The following is an 18963-nucleotide window of genomic DNA, read 5'->3' as shown; positions in this document are numbered from 1 at the left end:
TTTGCGGCACTAATGAAGGAAAAGCCAGTCAGCTGTAGTAAACAAAAGCTACCGCTGGGTGGCTTTCCCTTCATTAGTGCTGTAGGCGGAGGACGGGGACCGGAGACCAGAGCAGGAAAGCTGCATCTGAATCTCGGTAAGTGCTATTTATTTATTTTTTAAAAATAAGCACTAGCTGCGTTTTTTTTTTTAAGTTTTCCGGGCTGGAGGAGCCCGGAAAACTTAGAAATAAAACCGCAGCTTTAAAAACGTTGTATTTATGTTTGCGGTCGCTTTTGAAGCGACCGCAAACATAAATACAACGTTATTGTGTTGGAAAACGCTGCAGTTTTTCTTTCCAAGTTTCTCAGGCTCCTCCGGCTCGGAGGAGCCTGAGAAACTCGGAAAGAAAATCCGCAGCGTTTTCAAACACAACCGCGTGTGTTTCTGCCTGCTGTGGCTATCACTTTGGGTCTCCGGTGCTCCCAGGGAGCACCGGAGACCCAAAGTGAAAGCCACAGCAGGCAGAAACACAACGCGGTTATGTTTACATGCCGCGTAGTGTTTCTACCTGCAGCTGATTTCCCATTTGGGGCTCTCGGGCTCCCCACGGGGAGCCCGAGAGACCCAAATGGGAAATGCTAAATGCTGCGTTGTGTCTGCCTAAATCTGCTTTCCCGTTTGGGGCTCTCGGGCTCCCCGTGGGGAGCCCGAGAACCCCAAATGGGAAAGCAGATTCAGGCAGAAACAACGCGGTTGTTTTCCGCAATGCCACGTTGTTTCTGCCTGAATCTGCTCTCGGGCTCCCCGTGGGGAGCCCGAGAGCCCCAAATGGGAAAGCAGATTCAGTCATAAACAACAGGCATAAACAACGCGGATGTTTTCCGCAATGCCGCGTTGTTTCTGCCTGAATCTGCTTTACCATTTGGGGCTCTCGGGCTCATGGTAAAGCAGATTCAGGCAGAAACAACACGGTTGTGTTGGAAAACGCTGCGGTTTTTCTTTCCAAGTTTCTCAGGCTCCTGGAGGAGCCTGAGAAACTTGGAAAGAAAAACCGCAGCGTTTTCCAACACAATAACGTTGTATTTATGTTTGCGGTCGCTTCAAAAGCGACCGCAAACATTAATACGTTTTTAAAGCTGCGGTTTTATTTCTAAGTTTTCCGGGCTCCTCCAGCCCGGAAAACTTAGAAAAAAAAACGCAGCTAGTGCTTATTTTTTTAAAAAAAATAAATAGCACTTACCAAGATTCAGCTGCAGCTTTCCTGCTCTGGTCTCCGGTCCCCGTCCTCCGCCTACAGCACTAATGAAGGGAAAGCCACCCAGCGGTAGCTTTTGTTTACTACAGCTGGCTGGCTTTTCCTTCATTAGTGCCGCAAAAGCAAAAGCCAGCACAGGAGGGCCTCCATTTCACAAAATGGATGCACCCATGTGCTTGCTTTTGCGAATTTTGAGCTTGAATAGCTCAAAATATTACATAGGAAGTTTTAAAACAGAGAATGCTAGTATTTATTTTTTATGTTGCCTATCTATTTTTTAAATAAACATTTTTACTAGACCATCCCTTTAACGCCTGCAAAAACCAGGCGTTAAGGAAGGACCCGCAAAAGAAACTCGTAGTAGAGCGGTAAGGGATTACCGGCACCGGTGCCCTTACCGGTGCCGGTAATCCCTTACCTCCCACCTCGTAATGAGGCCCCTTGTGTATTTTTCCCCCAAGAGAAAATTACTACTTAAGAATAACTACTTCATCAAAGCCCTGATAAATCTCTCTTTTGGTCAGCTGGACTCACAACTTCTTCTACAGATACAAGTCATTTTTTAAAGCAATGGAGAGCAGATCCAAAAGGTCCCTGTTCAGGACCTGCTCTACCTGTGGGCTCAAAAACGATAACAAGTGCATTTACTATACCCTAATCACTCTACTGAAGAGTCTGACATTTGTCAAAGCTGCAGTGCAAAAAAGCTGAGGGACAGACAGACAGATGCCTAGTCTGCTGGCCTAATGATGGGAATGACCCCCCATTGAGAGGCTGAGTCCGCGAGGAGCATGGTAGTGCCAAGACTGTCAGAAAAAAGGCCTCCCTCTCCAAAGAGAGCTAGAGCTTAAGAAAGGCCATCAAAAAGGTACAAACACCAAAACAAACGCGCCCATGAGGCATCGTCGTCGAGCAAGCCCTTTTAGAAGCCAATACCGTTGACAGGCCTGGCAGCAAAGGACACAGGGGGAGCACTGTGGTCAGGAAAATCTATTGTGGTAACTCAGTCAACGACAACACAGTCGCTACTAAGTTGTCCAAAAAATATCTGTCGACAATGGCAATGCCGTCCATGTCAAAATCGTCCATGAAACATCAAGGACAGCGATACCATCCACAACAAAGTCATCCACGAAAGAACAGGGTCCGTCGCCGAAACCCCCGTTGACCACTCTTGTCGAGGAGGGAATCACCTGCGACAACAATTTCAACAAAGTCGCCATCTTCCTCGACGACACACTTGTCTGTGGAAAAACAGGTCCATCGAGGGGGCACATCGTTCGGCGACCGCCACACCAAATAAACCAGTATAAAGGTAAACAGTTGCATAGAACAAAGCAGATCCAGAAGGTTGCAAACCATCAGGCGGACAGCCAACCACAGTACTAAAAAGCAGTATTTGCAGTCAGGGGAATGTAAAGGCAGAGGTACAATCGATTAGGTCACCAGCTTCACCCATTACATACTCTCATGTCATGCCTGATGAAATATTACAACATCAGATCAATTCAGACTTTGAAGCTCAGCAGGAGCAGACACCAGGCTTTTCAGACTCGGGGGAGTCAGCCGTCCTTGAGGAGCAGGCACAACCATGGCCACCACTACCAGTTCAGACTCCACAAAACAAGGCTAAGGAGCCCAGAGTGTACCACCAGCTCCATGTGTACCATGGCAAAGACAACCCCTGGTACACCCCATTCTAATGCCAGACCAACCCAGACTCAAACCCCCAGGCATTGTTGTTGCTGCAGGTACTATCACCTTTGCAGAGCCTGTTGTCACAGCTCAACACAAGGCTACCACCAGCACACCTGGTGGCGCAACAAGGGGCTTCAGCATTGACACCAAGGCAGTCGAGATCGCCAAGGAGATCAACATCTCCTGCCATGTCAAAGGTCTCCAGGAGATCTATTTCTCCCCATCAACCCCATCAGAAAGCATTAGCCAAATGCACAATGTCTAGGCCCCATAGGTCTCCGTCACCAGCATCAAGGTCCCCGCCAAGGAATTCCCCACCTCGGACAGATGAACATGAAGACCAACTTCCGAACACAGACCAGGATGAAGATCCGCAGGACACGGGGTCTACCACAACTACCAGCTTCCCACGAAGAAGTGGCGATTGGGATACAGACAACACACCAGTGGATGAGCCTCCAGGTGAAGCGCCCAAGTATTTGCCTCCAGATGAAATAGGGGCGTTCCACGCCATGATCACCAGGGCATGCCAGGAGATTGGTCTCAAGCCGTCCGAAGAGAAAAAATACTGTTTTCTCTTTGACCATATGAGCAAACAGTTTAAGTCTACTTGGTCGCAAATATTTGACCTTTTCACATTTTACTGAATTTATTTTGGCTGTTTTTTGGTCGATAGTGCAGGGGAAGACCCCCTGCAACCTCCCCCAACATATATGGGATACATTACTCACCGTAATCGTATTTCTGATGCTTAGATCTGCTTAAATTCACATGCGGTGCATAGGCCGACATCTAGTGAAAGCTGCGGAGTATTACAGTTTGTTTTTTCGAAACTCAAAAAGGGGCATCGAACTAGGGCATGCCAGTAATACTATTCTTAGTGTGACGTCCACTGTACCCAGGATCCCTCACGCGTGTAGGACCCTCAGATTGTATTTTTTCTGACATGAGTTAGCATGAGGAGTAGCGCGAGTACAGAGTATCCAAGCAGATAAGATAGATAAGACTACAAGCATCTATGCGCCTTCTCTCAGAGGGGAGGAAGGGCGGGCGCATGTGAATCTAAGCAGATACAAGCATCAGCAATACGATTACGGTGAGTAATGTATCCCTTCTGAGGCTTGTGGAATCTGCTTAGATCACATGCTGTGCATAGATTAGCGAGCAGCGTTAGAAGAAGGAGGTGGGATGTGAGGAGGGTCATGAGCGAACAAATGTCTTAGATCTGCCTGTCCCACTTGAGTATATGTCTTGGAATGAGTGTCAATGCAGTAGTACTGAGTAAAGGTGTGAATAGAGCTCCATGTTGCTGCTTTGCAAATGGTGTTAAGGGGTATATTTGCAATGAAAGCCAGAGTGGCTCCAGTACTTCTTGTAGAGTGGGCCCTTGGCGTAAAAGGCAGTCTTGTTTGAAAGGGAATAGCACAGTTGGATACATCTGACTATCCACTTAGAGATGGCATTCTTAGAGATGCGATCTCCTTCTCTCCCTGGAGCTATGGAGACGAACAGTTGATCTGTCTTTCTTAGCGGCCTGGTCTTGTCTACATAGTAGAGGACCGCCCTCCTCACATCTAGTGTGTGGAGTTTCACCTCAGCAGAGCTTTTGGGTTCCTGGAAGAAGGCCGGTAGCTCAATGGACTGGTTAACATGGAATTTGGAAATTAACTTAGGTGAGAACCTAGGGTGAGTGCGTAAAACCAGTTTATCCTTATGAACAGTAAAGAAAGGATCCTGCACTGAGAGCTTGAATTTCACTGACCCTTCTTATGGATGTGATGACTACTAAAAAGGCAGTTTTATAAGTCAAGTGTTTGAGACTAGATTTGTGCATGGGCTCAAAGGGGGGGCCCATGAGCTCAGCAAGTACCACATTAAGGTCCCAACCTGGTGGTGGGTTAGAAATTGGACGGTGGAGTCTCTTTACCCCTTCCATAAATGATTTGACAACTGGCACTTTCCACCATGACACCTTGTTATAGGAAGTGGTGTAGGCTGATAAAGCTGCCAGGTGCACTTTAAGTGAGTTAAACACTAACCCTGCATCCAATAGGTGGAGCATATAGGTGACGACATTAGAAGGAGTACAATCAACTGGGTTGATTTTCTTATTCTGGCACCAAATAACGAATCGTTTCCATTTGTCATAGTAACACTGCCTTGTGTTTGGTTTTCTTGACTCTTTCAAGATATCCATACATCTCTGGGGTAAATTGAGAGGTCCAAACTCTATGACTTCAGGAGCCATGCTGCCAAGTTCATTGAGTTGGGCTGAGGATGCATTGTTAGGACCTCGTGTTGGGAGAGTAGGTTGTACCGACATGGGAGTTTGATGGGGTCGCACACCGCCAATTTGCGTGGGTGCGAGTACCATGGTTGTCTCGCCCACATAGGAGCAACTAGGATGAGCGTCATCGGTTCCCTGTGGATCTTGTTGACCACCTTCCTCATCAGAGGGGTTGGTGGAAAGGTGTAGGCAAACATCCCTGACCAATTCATCCATAGGGCGTTCTCCTTGGGGCCTGGCTGGGGGAACCTGGATGGGAAGTCTGGGCATTGCCCGTTCGCTTGTGGCGTGTAGCGTCCACTCGTGTTCTTCTAGAAGGGGATCCCTGCTCAGAGCATCTGCTAGCAAGTTGAGATTCCCTGGAACATGTTGGGATGATGGGTAAATCTTCTGTTTGAGTGCCCATATCCAAATTCTCTGGGCAAGCTTGGACAGATTTGGAAAACGAGTGCCCCCTTGTTTGTTTAAGTAAAACATCACTGTTGTGCTGTCTGTTAGGAACTCCACTGACAGGTTGGATAGGAGGGGTTTGAATGCTCGAAGTGCTCTGAAGACTGCCAGAAGTTCTAGCGGATTGATGTGGTTCTGAGCCACTGTGTGAGACCAGAGACCCTGAGCTGTATGGTGCAGGTAGTGGGCTCCCCACCCTGCTAGGGAGGAGTCTGTTGTGACAACGGCCTGTATCTCTGGATCGTAGAAGGGTTTCCCCGTCGTAAGATTCTCTCTTGCCCACCAGAAAAGACTCTTTACTAGTGTTGGCGAAACGACCACTAGATCGTCCCATTGACCACTTGCTTGAGACCACTGTTTCGCCAACCATTCCTGCATGGGTCGCATGCTCAGGCACGCGTGGGGAACCAGGTAAATGCAAGATGCCATCATGCCTAGCAAACGCATCGCTTTGCGCACCCTTATTTGGTGACCAGCCTGATATTGAGGAATTTGCAGCAACACATTCCAAATTCTTTCCTCTGATGGAAAGGCCAACCCCTCTTTGGTGTTTAGGACAACTCCTAGGAACTCTTTTGAGGTGCTTGGCACCAGGCTTGATTTTTCTCGTTGATTGAGAAGCCCAATTGGAAGAGGAGGTCGATTGTTCTTTGATTGTTTATTCCGCAAATTAAGGGGGTTTCCCCTGTGATGAGCCAGTCGTCCAGACAAGGGTACACTGGGATTGCCTCCCTGCGTAAGTGCGCCGCCACCACTGCCTGTAACTTGGTGAATACCCTTGGAGCTGAGGGTACCGAAAGGGCAGCACCTTGAACTGGTAGTGCTGGTTGTCTATTTTGAAGCGCAAGAATCTTCTGTGCGCTGGGAACATTGAAATATGAAAATAGACATCTTTCATATCCAATGTTGCCATGTAATACCCATTTTTCAGTAGGGGGATTACCTGTTGGAGTATAGTCATGCAGAATCTTTGTAGCTTGACATACTTGTTTGCAGGGCGCAAATCTAATACTGGGCGCATTGTTAAATCTTTTTTTGGCACAAGGAAGGAAGTAGGTTGAATAAATACCCCTGTTTACCTGGTTGCCCGAGACGAGTGCTATGGCGTCTTTTGCAAGTAGAATGGTGATCTCCTCGAGAAGGATTTTCTGGTGCTCCAACGAGTGAATCTTCTTTCTTGGGGGATGGTCGTGGGGGCGCTCTGGTAGTTCTATACAGTATCCTGCAGACTGTGGACAGCACCCATCTATCCAAAGTGATCCCCTCCCATGCGTGGGTGAAGGTGGAAATGCGCCCCCCCTACTGGGGATGCATGGGAGGGGACCCGAAGCAAAACGTCACTGTTTACTGGGTGGTGTACCACCTCTGGCAGGGCTGCCTCTACCCCTAGTGCGGCCTCTACGCTGCCCTCTGGGGAAAGCTTGTGATGCTTGGAACTGATTGTTGCCCCATGAGGTTCCTTGATTTTGACAGTAGTTTGAACCCCTCTGAGAGCTTTGGCCCCGAAAGCGACGAAAAATTAGAATTTCCCCTCTGTCCTGAGGGTTTATTTGTAAGTTGTCTGAGAGATTTTAGTGTCTCGTACTCGTCCTTAGCTGTCTTTAAGGTTTCCTCCACTGCCTTGCCGAATAGTACGTTCGGTTCTACCAGCATGTCTATAAGCTTGGGTCTCGGGTTTGAACCCTGACTGTCTTAACCATGCATGACGCTTTATCACAGTGCCTTCTGCAATTAGTCTTCCAGCATTATCTGCTGCATCAAAGTTAGTTTTCAGAATGCATCCCAATACCGACCTTCCATCTGCTGCCAGCTGAGCCAACTGGCTTTTCAGTGGTTCAGGTGCAGAGGATACTAAAGCAGCTACTTGTTCCCACTGGTGGCAATTATAGCTTGCCAAAAGAGTTGTGCTGTTTGCAATTCGTGCCCGATAGGCGGAAGAGGTAGCAACTTTCCTGCCGAGAGTATATAGTCTCTTGCTGTCTTTATCGGGAGGTTCTTCCGAAGAAGCGAGAGGTATACCTGCCCTTTTTCTGGTGGTTGTTACTACCAGGGAGTCAGGTTTTAATTGGGCCCTAATGTATAGGGGATCAGATGGTGCGGCATGGAATAATTTTTCAACTCGTGGATTAACCGCACGAGTAAGATTAGGAGTTACCAGTGAGGGGTCAATTCTACGCTGCACACACTTTAATACAGGGATAGCCTGAACAATGGCTCTTTTGTCACCCAGGATCTCTTCCGCAAAATCCCTGTCCTCTTGGACACCTTGTGTTTCAATTTGAAAATGGGCTGCTGTCTTGGCCAGTACCTCGTTGAGGAGTGGTTGATTATCTACCGGTGAGTTCTTCACCGGGGGTTCTTTAGGAATTGGGGAGTCAAGATTGTAGGCTTCAGCCTCATCCTCCTCCTCCTCCTGGTCCTCATTATACCCATAATAAGAGACCCCTGTCTGGTCTTCCATAATTTGTGGGACTGTTTCATCACAGTATGACTCGGGATGGTAAGATTCAATGACCAAAGTGTCTGAGACCAAATCCTGCACCTGGGCATCAGAGCAGGGTCTTTTATTAGGGGGTTGAGAATCCTTGGACCCCGAAGGGGCCGAGGTAGCTGGTGTGTTGGCGTAACTATGAAAATAATTAGGGTCTTTTTCATAGAAGTCTGCCATAAATTACATTCTTCTCATAACCCTGTCGATATCAGCTGAGCTCCATTCCTTAGAGCTAGGGATAACTACAACCTCATCTGTTTCTTCTTCCATACCCATGTCGCGAGCAGTGGGTGGGGTGATTTTCCCTTTAGTGGGAGGGTCAGGGACCTTAGACTTTCCTACTGATTTAGGGGCCTTTTGTTTTTCCTTATGAGCATGGTGTTCTGAAGGCTTCTTGTGTTGTTTCTCCCCCTTCCCATGACCAGAGGAATGTTTCCCAGTGCGTTTCGGGGCCTCCGAGGAACCCGACGCCTTACGTCGAGATTCAGAGGTGGTATCCTACACCTCGCGTCCAGATTCGGAGGTCTCTGAGGAAGGGAGTTGAATCTTGGGAGTAGATGTTACACGTCCTGACTGGGGATAGAGGTCGGAATCGTCTTCCGACGATCGGGCCTCCGGGAGTATTGGGAGTGCGACACCTTTTCCAACCGCGGACGGTTGGTCTTTGTCGTGAGGCGATCTCGAACGAGAATGCCCAGAGGACACAGAATCGTTGGACCGCTCTCTAGGTGTCATCCGTTGCCGATCGCTCGACACGTGTGTCGAATCGTGGCCGGGGCTGATGTGTTTAGTGGAAGTGGTGTGTGTCGCGCTAATGCCACTGTGTGTTGTCCCCATAATTGAGCCGCTGCCCAGTCCTCCAGGGTCGGAGGCTTGCGCATGGGTGTCTGAAGTCACCCCTCTGCCCTTGCCGTCCGAAACAGCGGCATTGCTGCCATCGCTAAAAGAGCCTTCGGTGTCCATGGCCTCTCGTTGCCTGGCGTAGTGGGCCCAGCGGTTAGTGGAGCGGTCCTTAAGTGTTTTCGGCTTGAAGAGCTTGCAAGTTCGACGGGTAGCCTCGGCATGGTCTTGTGGGAGACACAAATTGCACGTATTATGCTATTCTACCCAGGGGAACTTCCTGTTACCCATAGGGCAGAATTTGAAAGGAGTACTCTCCATATGTATCAATTTGGCGGCGGGCGTGTATATGTAGGAAATAAATGTGGGAGCTTGTATGACCACCCCCACTCTCCCTACTTGTACAGGGCCGAGGCCAGAGGCCTTCCAAGGCCCAGGCCGAGGCCAGAGGCCTTCCAAGGCCAAAGGTCCGTCGTGGAGTGTCGACGGCTGGTTTCCTCGATCTTCACCGGCATCTATTTTCGGCGTAGGTTAGGGTGGAAAGAACGGGGAAGTTTTAACAATAATTTTTGTATAATTGGCAGATGCCAAGGGAACTCCCAACATGCGTCCAACTAGTATGGCGGAAAAAAACAATCTGAGGGTCCTACACGCATGAGGGATCATGGGTACAGTGGACATCACACTAGGGATAGTATTACTGGCACGCCCTAGTTCGACGCCCCTTTTCGAGTTTCGAAAAACTAATACTCCGTAGCTTCCACTAAATGTCGGCCTATGCACACATGTGATCTAAGCAGTTTCCACAAGCCTCCGAAATTTAATTACATTTTACCAAATTTCGACCAAGAACACGATCAAAAAATTCGGGCAAAAGTAAAAAGGTCAAATGTTTTTTGAACAAGTAAGCTCATACCGAGCAAACAGCAAAACCCAACTTAATTTTATCTATTTCCATCCTGGACCACGTCTGGGAAGAGGGTCTATGCACTATGAAACATCCCTTTACTGAACCAGCCATTAAAGGTAGGGCGGAAAAAAGTTTAAGGCCCCAGATTCTACACCCAAGTATCTCACTTCTCAACCTACCCTGGAGTCAGTTGACTTGGCGGCAGCAGACAGAAAGGCGCACTCGCAGATGCAAAAATGCATGATGCCACCAGAAAACAAAAGGCTGAAAAATTGAAGATTTTGGCTAAAAGGTTTAAATTATCGGGGCAATTACTGTCAAGGAGGCCAACTCCCCAGCCATAATGGCAAGATACAATACCGAGATGTGGCATAGAATAGACCCCCGTTCTAGAACACCTGCTTGAAGACAAGAGAAAAGAAGCACTATGTGACAAATCTGTAAATACCGTCACTCTCCCCACCCCACGAGGACAAGGAGATGAGGCCACTAGTTAATGTTCCCCCTGGGGGTGGTATACAATGGGAGAAACATGTGGGAAGAAACAAAATCCCTCTAGGAGATGAGAAGACTGCCAGGGAAAAGGGTGGTATACAAATATTTCAAGATGCATACATCTACCATTCACCTCCACAAACTCCATCCTTAATATATTCTTCTATGTATTTCTGTTGCCCAGTAGAAGTGTATGCCACTGGGACAAAGAAGATCTGTAGGGAGTTACAGCAACCCTAACCACTTAGGACTGTGACGCGGAAGAGGGATGGAGTAATAGGGAATACCTCCCGGAACCACACTTACCATTCTAGTGGTTTGCATCTGTCAAATAGAGTAACGGTACATAAAAAGGACGGATGGACTCATTAGAGAGAGACCGTCCCTGGAAGATCAGTGAGACAACGGGCACTCTAGCCAGAAAACAGGGACCTTGGAAACCTGCAGGACAATAGCCGACTGAAGAGCTGACTCGGGGAAGAAGAAAGCAGCAGCCAGGGACAGGAGAAGCACTCCACCCTTAGCGGCTGGTCGGGATGCAGAGAGGGATGCTCCTGGACCGGAGCAGAACACAGAACAGAGGAACTGCTATCCTGAATGGAAGAAAAGACCGGGAAGCCCAGCTGCAGCCGGCAGCCAACGAGGACTACCCGAAACCGCTGCGCACCATAGAATCAGGTACGCAGATGGAAGGGGAGCTGGACCAAAAAGGGTGTATGTTGAAAAGGGATTGAGGAACCCCAGTACGGCTTGGGAAAGAGAACAAAGCTATTTTTCCTTGTTGCAGTACCTGGCAGCCGGGTCTGCTCACAAGGGGCCTGGAATCCTCAGGACGGCTTGGGAAAGGTATCCAGGCCAGTCTTCCTTGTCACAGGGCCAGGTAGGCAGGTCTGCTAAACATAGATAAGGACATATCTTGAGCATTGAAGGGACGAATATCACTTTGGAAAAAGCTGTAAAGACTCTGGGGAAAGGGAAGCGACCCCTTGAGTCTTGTGGAACTTTTGTTTGCTTTTCTACACCTGGTTGGAACATTTGTTTTGAACTGCAAAGTGTGGCTGCAGGTCGGCAGCCAAAAGACATTTCCCTTGTCACATTATTAGGTTTAGCTTGTGAGGGTTAGGTTAGGATTTTAACACAAGACAGTAGATTTTACTCTTGACATTCTGACACAGTTTCATTAGCTAGTTTTGTTGAGGCATGAACGGGTAGGACTAGTTGGAATTTCCTCCAACTCCCCCCGATTTTTGTTGTTAATAAAAGTCTTTGCCAATCATGCCATCCTTGTGTCCGCCTCTTACTCCTAGACCCTCACAACTGTCAATCATAAAGTAAGGTGAAGAGGCGTCAAACCACAGCATAAATATTACCATTGACATCGCTGAATCTGGCTTTAGACAGATTAACAATGGCGTGGTGCTATGGAGACAGGGATGGCTCCGCTGTACAGACTTCTGTCCAGAAGTCCAGCATAAGGTAATCAACATGCCCTTCGAGGGGGGTAATCTTTTGGGATGAAGATAGATCACGCCCTAAATGCCACGACATCTGATACTGACGCCAAGGTTGCTTACTATGCTAGAACAAATTTTCATCCCTTTAGTGGTGCATCAGGAAGAGCCGGTCCTTCTTCCTCCACAAAGGGCAGCAGTTCATACTCAAAGAGTACTTACTATGCTCAGGGATACAGACAGAACTTCCAGGGATACCAGAGGTCCAAAGATTTGCCATTGCAAAGGCGCAAGACTAACCAAACCTCCCCAAGGATACGGTAGGGAAAGCAACAAGCTTGACTTCATATGCCAACCCTACACCACACAAATAGGAGGACATTTTACCAAGTACATACAACATTGGAGGCAAATAACAATGGACAAGTGGGTCCTGGATGTCATCGAACACAGCCGCCTTCGATCTGATTGACCATAAGACTCTGACATCACAACTTACACTTTCAGCTAACTTTTCCAAAGAAGCAGCTCTCTGGGTCACCTCCTTCCTCGAAGGAAGAACCATGAAAGTCTTCTCGGATATAGAAAACGCTACACCCACCACTATCCACTGCGGAGCCCCTCAGGGATCTTGGACAGCACCCACACTATACAACTTGTATACGAAGCCTCTCTTCGACAAGCTTGACTCACTTGGTATCGCGTATGCGAATTACACTGACGATGCACAAGTACTTCTACCTCTCCCAGGTTCATACCACGAAGACCCCAAGGCACTCCATACGATCTACTCCACCATCCAGGCGTGGATGGCGGTAAATGGCCTCTGTCTCAATGGGGACAAGACAGAAATCATGATACTAGGCCAAAAGAACACCTTAGCCAAACTTGATAAATTGTACGCCAACTTTACCATTGACAACTCCATTATCCCTGTATCTATAGCCGTCAAGACACTGTAAGTATACTTAGACTCCTCATTAACCATGACCAGACAGGTTAGTGCAATCACGTCCTCCTCTGCGCATACCACCAAACTAATTAACGCCATAAAACCATACCTATCCAAACCAAACTGCCTATATCTAGAGCAACCATTGGAGCCAAACTAGACTATTGCAATGCCCTTCTGGCAGGCACATTGGCAAAAAACCTAAATAGGCTACAATTTACACAGAACAATGCTCTGCGTGCTGCTCTAAGCATCCCAAGAAGGGAGCACATCTCCCAGGCCAGACAATCAGCTCACTGGCTCCCAGTCAAAGAGCGTAACACATTCAAATTTCTCACCCTCACACACAAATGCCTCACTCTCTCTGCACCTTCATACCCATCTGAAACTATCTCCAAATCCTCCTCTACATATCCCACCAGGACACAATACACTAACCCACTCCACATCCCACGTATCAACAGAGCTAAAGCCGGTGGCTTAGGCTTCCCATATATTACTGCCAATTCCTGGAACGCACTACCCACAGACATCAGAGCTGAAAACTCACTCCCTGCATTTCGTAGGAAACTCAAGATCTCACTCCTTGCGCAGTAAAATATAACTATCTTTGAACCTTTCCTGTAAATATGTGCAATATCACTTTGCCTGTAACCATATGTATGATCATGTATATGTAACTAAGCTATGTATGTAACAAGCGCCACAATGCCCTTGGGCTGCTGCGCGCTTTACAAATCCGAATAAAATAAATAAATAAAAAGCCTGCTAGAATTTACCAACCACTATCCCAAACATTCCCGCAAACCAACACACGCCTTTAGAAGTAGATCTAAAAATAAGTAAAACAAACGATCACAAAAAACACCATAGAAAGGGTGCCAAAACATCAGAAGGCCACAGGTCTACTCAAGTCTACTCAAGGTACTTTGTAGTGAAGAAGCCAGATGAAAGTGGCATCCCATACTTGGCCTAAGGAAGCTCAATAAGTTCATCAAAAAACAAAAGTTCAGAATGGTGATGTTGCAACAAGTAACAAGAGCAGTACAGCCACATGACTTCCTTGCGTCCCTGGATTTACAGGACGCATATTTCCATATACCAGTAAGTCCAAAGCACAGAAAATACCCAAGATTTGTAGTAGGTCACAACCACTACCAATTCTGGGCACTGCCCTTTGGGCTAAAATTAGCCCTTTGTACGTTTACAGATGCCTCGCACCCATCGCAGCGTGCCTCAAAGTCAGGACACCATGTCTATCCATATTTAGTTGATAGGCTAGTCTGAGCACCAAACACTAACCGGGGCACAACAATCCATCTCAAAGACACAACAGATGCTTCCACACTTGGGCTTTACAATAAATTGCAAGACGTCCTTTCTTCAGCCATACAAGAGGCTAGTCTTTCTTCGGGTGCAATTCTCAACGACGGGAGTATGGGTGAGGCCATCAGACAGACAGAATCAACACGTTGAAGTCATTAATCCTCATCTACAAGCCAAACAAATGGATGTCTGTACGCAAGTGCATGGACTTACTAGGCGCCATGTCCTTGTGCATTCCGCTCATACCCAAATGCAGACTCCACATATGGCCCCTGTAAGAGTTAATTTCCATTCGGTTGTCCCAGACCACAGGGTCTTGGATGACAAGATACAAGCTTCGATGGTGGGCCAACAACGGCACAGTGGGAAGTCTGTTGCAGGAGCCGATACACCAAAAACTCTGGTCACGGATGCCTCCAAGTCTGGCTGGGGGGCTCACGTCAACCACTTTCACACCAAGGATCTCTGGGCGGCATGAGCGTCAACACTGCACATAAATGTTCTAGAGCTGAGGGCAGTAAAGCGGCCCTACGGTCGTTCCTACCGGTGTTGCAAGGGTCTACAGTCAGGATTCTCACAGACAATAGGACCACAATGTATTATATCCGGAAAGAGGGTGGGACAAAGTCTGCAACCCCATCCCAGGAAGCCCATTGAGTATGACACGGGGTCAACGCCAACCGCATCTTTCTGCAAGTGTTCTACCTCCCGGAATCCAGGACTCTGTGGTGGACAATCTCAGCAGAGCATCAACACAATGTCATGAGTGGGGGCTAGAGGACATCCAGCTCCACAGAGCATTCCCACAGTGGGAGCCCCGTCCATGGACCTGTTTGGCACCAAACAAAACAAAAAGTGTGCACTATTCACAAGTAGTACTCCACAGGAGTGATCGAGGGGGGGGGGGGCCTTCTCCTTCCCATGGACGGATCTCTTTGCTTACTCTTTCCCCCCCCAATACCAATAATACGCAACACTGTGCAAACGGTGAGAGCCTATCCTTGTCGAGTAATCCTAATTGCTCCAGACTGGCCATGCCAAACGTGGTACCCGACCTTCTGCAACTCTCAGAGCGCCGGCCAATCAGGCTACAAAACCATGCATCACATGACAGGACCAGGGGAAAATACTGCACCACAACCCACAGTCCCTCAGGTGGACTGCATGGCTCCTGACTTTGCAGAATTCGGATGCCTAACGATAATGCAAGAATGCAAGGACATTCTTAGCACAACAAGAGCACCCTCCTCCAACCACTCATAAAAGCTCAAGTGGAAGCGATTACGTGCATGGTGCACGTGGCAGGGTGATGTACAACCACTATTTTCGGCCAGAGCAGCTCCTCCCATACCTGCCAACTTTGGCCAAAGGGGGACCTTCACATTAGTCTATTAAAGTACACCTGGCAGCCATCTCCAGGTACACCTGGAAGAGGGGACGTATGCCGTTCAGTGACAGGATAGTTAACCATTTCCGGCGGGGGCTGTTTTGATCATTCCCGCCACCCAGGAAGGCAGCGCCAGAGTGGGGCTTAAATACTATGCTGGTGGGGCTCATGAGAGCTCAATTTGAGAAGTTGGCTACTACGCACCTCAAGTATCTATCGTGTAAGGTTGCATTCTTGCTGGCCGTCACGTCCTCCAGAAGGGTATCAGAAATACAAGCAGTAGCAATAAATGAACCATGCTTACTGTTTCAGAGCGACAAGGTGATACTTATTACCAACCCGCACTTCATTCCCAAGGTACCAGCTGAATTTCATAAAAACTCAACCATTACATTTCCTGTGTTTTTTCAAAACACTACTTTGGCTGTGGAAATTGCGTTGCACTCCCTGGACATTAAAAGGGCGATAAAGTACTATCGGAACAGATCCAAGTATTTCAGAAACTCCACACAGCTTTTTGTAGCCTTCGGACCCTCAAATAATGGAAGGCAATCGCTAAGCAAGGAATCACCAGGTGGATTTCATCAGCAAATTTGTTCTACCACTCAAAAGCAAATAAGCTATTAACCAAAGCTGCTCGTGCTCACTCCACAAGGGATAAAGTGGCATCAGTGGCCCTATGGGCGGAAATCTCGTCGACGGATATATGCCAAGCAGCTACCTGTGCAGTGCTGTACCTGTTGACAAGCACTAATGCCAAGAAGAGCAACATACAGCAGATGCAAGAATGGGAAGTGCTGCTGTGCAACGTCTATTTCAGTAAGGTAGGCTTTTTCCGTGCATCTCAACCACAAAAGAGTAACACTGCTATGTGTTCTATTCACAGCATGTGAATCTATGAAAGATCCAATGCTGGAGAAGGAGTATGTTGCTCACCTGTAACTCCTGTTCTCCAGCAATGGTATCTTTCATAGATTCATATACACCCCCCCCCCCCCCCCATCTACCCCTAAGATAAAAGCCTCACATGTACAACTAAGCCAGCATACACTGATTAGAATCTGAAGAGAGGCTCTAAGGGAGGGACGACCTACTCGATGCCCAATCGGATGTGACCAAAAGCACCCATAATGAGGGTGGTAGCCTTTACCACTCATTGGTTGCCTGTGGAAATGCTGATAATTTTGCGGCTTCTTACCCTTATGCACAAATGTCTATTTGGTGTCAGCCCTAGTTATCCATCTTCCGGCTACCTGCAAGGAGAACCTTGAGGTCTAACTCTACCAATCTGTTGGTCTTGCCGAGAAGGAATCTGATGTTGGGTGGTCAATGTGTCTTTGACTATGGCGCTCCCAAGCTTTGGAATGCTATGCCACCCGAATCGCTGGGTTGATGCTTCCTAGGACCGTTTAATTGACTATCTCATCTTTTAAAGTTTGATCTTCAGTGTGTTTTATCGGCCATGACTGGGTGTGTAGTCTTGTCCATCTTGGCACTTTTTGTTTGTGTCTGTATTTGTGATATGAGCACCCTGATGCCTCTGGACTTGTTTTTTGGCACAATACAAATAAATATATAACAGCTTTCCTAATGTTTTAAAGTTGTAAGGATTGTTTTGGATGCATAGTTTTTATCTTATTGAGCCTGTGATGGGGAGGCAGTGCCTTGCTCAGTGTGATGTTGCAGCTTTTCTGCCCATACCCATAAAGGGACAGTATCCGTGGTATGTGACTGTCCCCTGCCCAGTGGAGGGGAGCAAGTGGGGGTGACCAGAGGAAACACCCCATACCAGCCCTGGATAAATATCCACTGGCTTAGGGAGGCCCCAGGCACCCTTGGTCGCCCCACTAGAGGTACCCAGTATAAGGCAGGGGATGTTTCACAAAGGCCCAATGCTGCATTTTGGAAAAAGGAGTGCCAGAGTGCTGATTATATGAGAAATCAACAGAAAGAGAAAACATAGCATTTTAGCAACTGATGGAAAGTACACAAAGCATTCAGCGAATGAGCCGAGAATAGTACAAATGTCACAGCAATTTATGAAAGACCATGCAAAAAAGAAGACCAACATACATTCTAGGAATTTCAAATCACAATGCCAGAAGCTGAGCCAACCCCAATGACCCCACCTCTCGAGGATTGGATGGAGGAATTGTAAGTGTAAGCAGGATTAATTATCAAGAGGTAATTCCCAAGGATAGTAGCTTGATAAGGCAACTTGATCTAAAGAGGCATTACGATTAGAAGAACATCGCCATTTTACTTTTCAATGAAGACTATTTTAAAATAAAATATATTTAGTTTGAGTTAAAACACTCTGTCATACTTAGTGCGAGAAGTGGGATCACTAGGACTCAAGGAATTGTTGAACTCAGCAAGACATAGAACAGAGTGGATGAAAAGGACCAAGTATATGAATACAACTAATCTGAGAAAGGAGTCGCATTACACTACGATCCATATCAATAATAAAACCATCTCAATTCAACTTTGCTACCTGAGCGGAGCAACATGCCAGGAGAATTGACAACATTGAGACCTTATTTAAGGAAGGCCATTACGGTTATGCAAGAGGAAGTGCAACAAATTAAGACTTCTGGATACAGGACTTCAAAGATGCTTTGCAGTCACATAGTAACCGACCAATCACCATAGAAGAGAAACATCAAGATGCTTTCCTCCAACTATGGGGTGTTCGCTCTTCAGTCCGAGTTCACCCTAAACTCCCAGCTTCTCTTGAAAAGAACCTTCCAAGAGATGGCTGTGGCATGGGCACATGTGTAGCCATTCACTTTTACAATCCCAAAGACCTCGGAGGAAAGAAAACTAGAGAAGGACAGGCCATAGTAATTCTCCAGAGAGCTACTGACCATTCAAAAATCTTACATTGCTGCAGGCATTCCCGAAGGTAATCTGTAGACAACCTCCCTTGGGGGTCTGCTACAGGAGCTCTTAAAAGAATAGCAATGAGCAAGCCGAGGGACTGGTCCAAGTAATGGACTTCTGAGAATCAATCCAGGAGATAACGGATCCAGAGTCATAGCCTACACCAATAATAAAGAGAGTGGGTCAAGAGGGAAGGTGCATAGAACAGGAAGAAACCAATATCTGAGCTTGACTCAAACACTCCGCCATGTGGCAAAATACCAATCCCGGGCGATTGGAAAAACTCAATGCCATACCCGAAAGAAATCTGCTCCCAGGTGGGTCTTGTTTTCATAGATCAACACAAAAACCAATCCAAGAGATAGAACTGTCTGTCTGAAAGGGAGAGACCAAAAGAAAAATGTGTACCAAGTAAGAGAGAGACTTAAAGACACCATGTTAAATAGAACACTGAAGGAGTTTGGGGCAGAAAAAAGCTGCAGGACTGTGGGCTACATTGACCCATTCAACACAATCATTCTCCGTAACCAAGCTGCATTTCAGCAGAAACAAC

General features: G+C 47.3%; 1 protein-coding gene across 5 annotated transcripts in view; it reads right to left on the bottom strand.

Moving 5' to 3' along the window:
• Window positions 1–18963, bottom strand: part of TMEM138 (transmembrane protein 138) — a 390769-nt gene that overhangs the window by 1625 nt on the left and 370181 nt on the right. The window lies entirely within an intron of this gene.

The sequence above is a fragment of the Ambystoma mexicanum genome, chromosome 11, assembly GCF_040938575.1.
Source record: "Ambystoma mexicanum isolate Mex_15411 chromosome 11, UKY_AmexF1_1, whole genome shotgun sequence".
NCBI lineage: Eukaryota > Metazoa > Chordata > Amphibia > Caudata > Ambystomatidae > Ambystoma > Ambystoma mexicanum.
The sequence above is the reverse complement of the archived record's forward strand: the minus strand, read 5'-3'. Positions and strand labels throughout refer to the sequence as shown.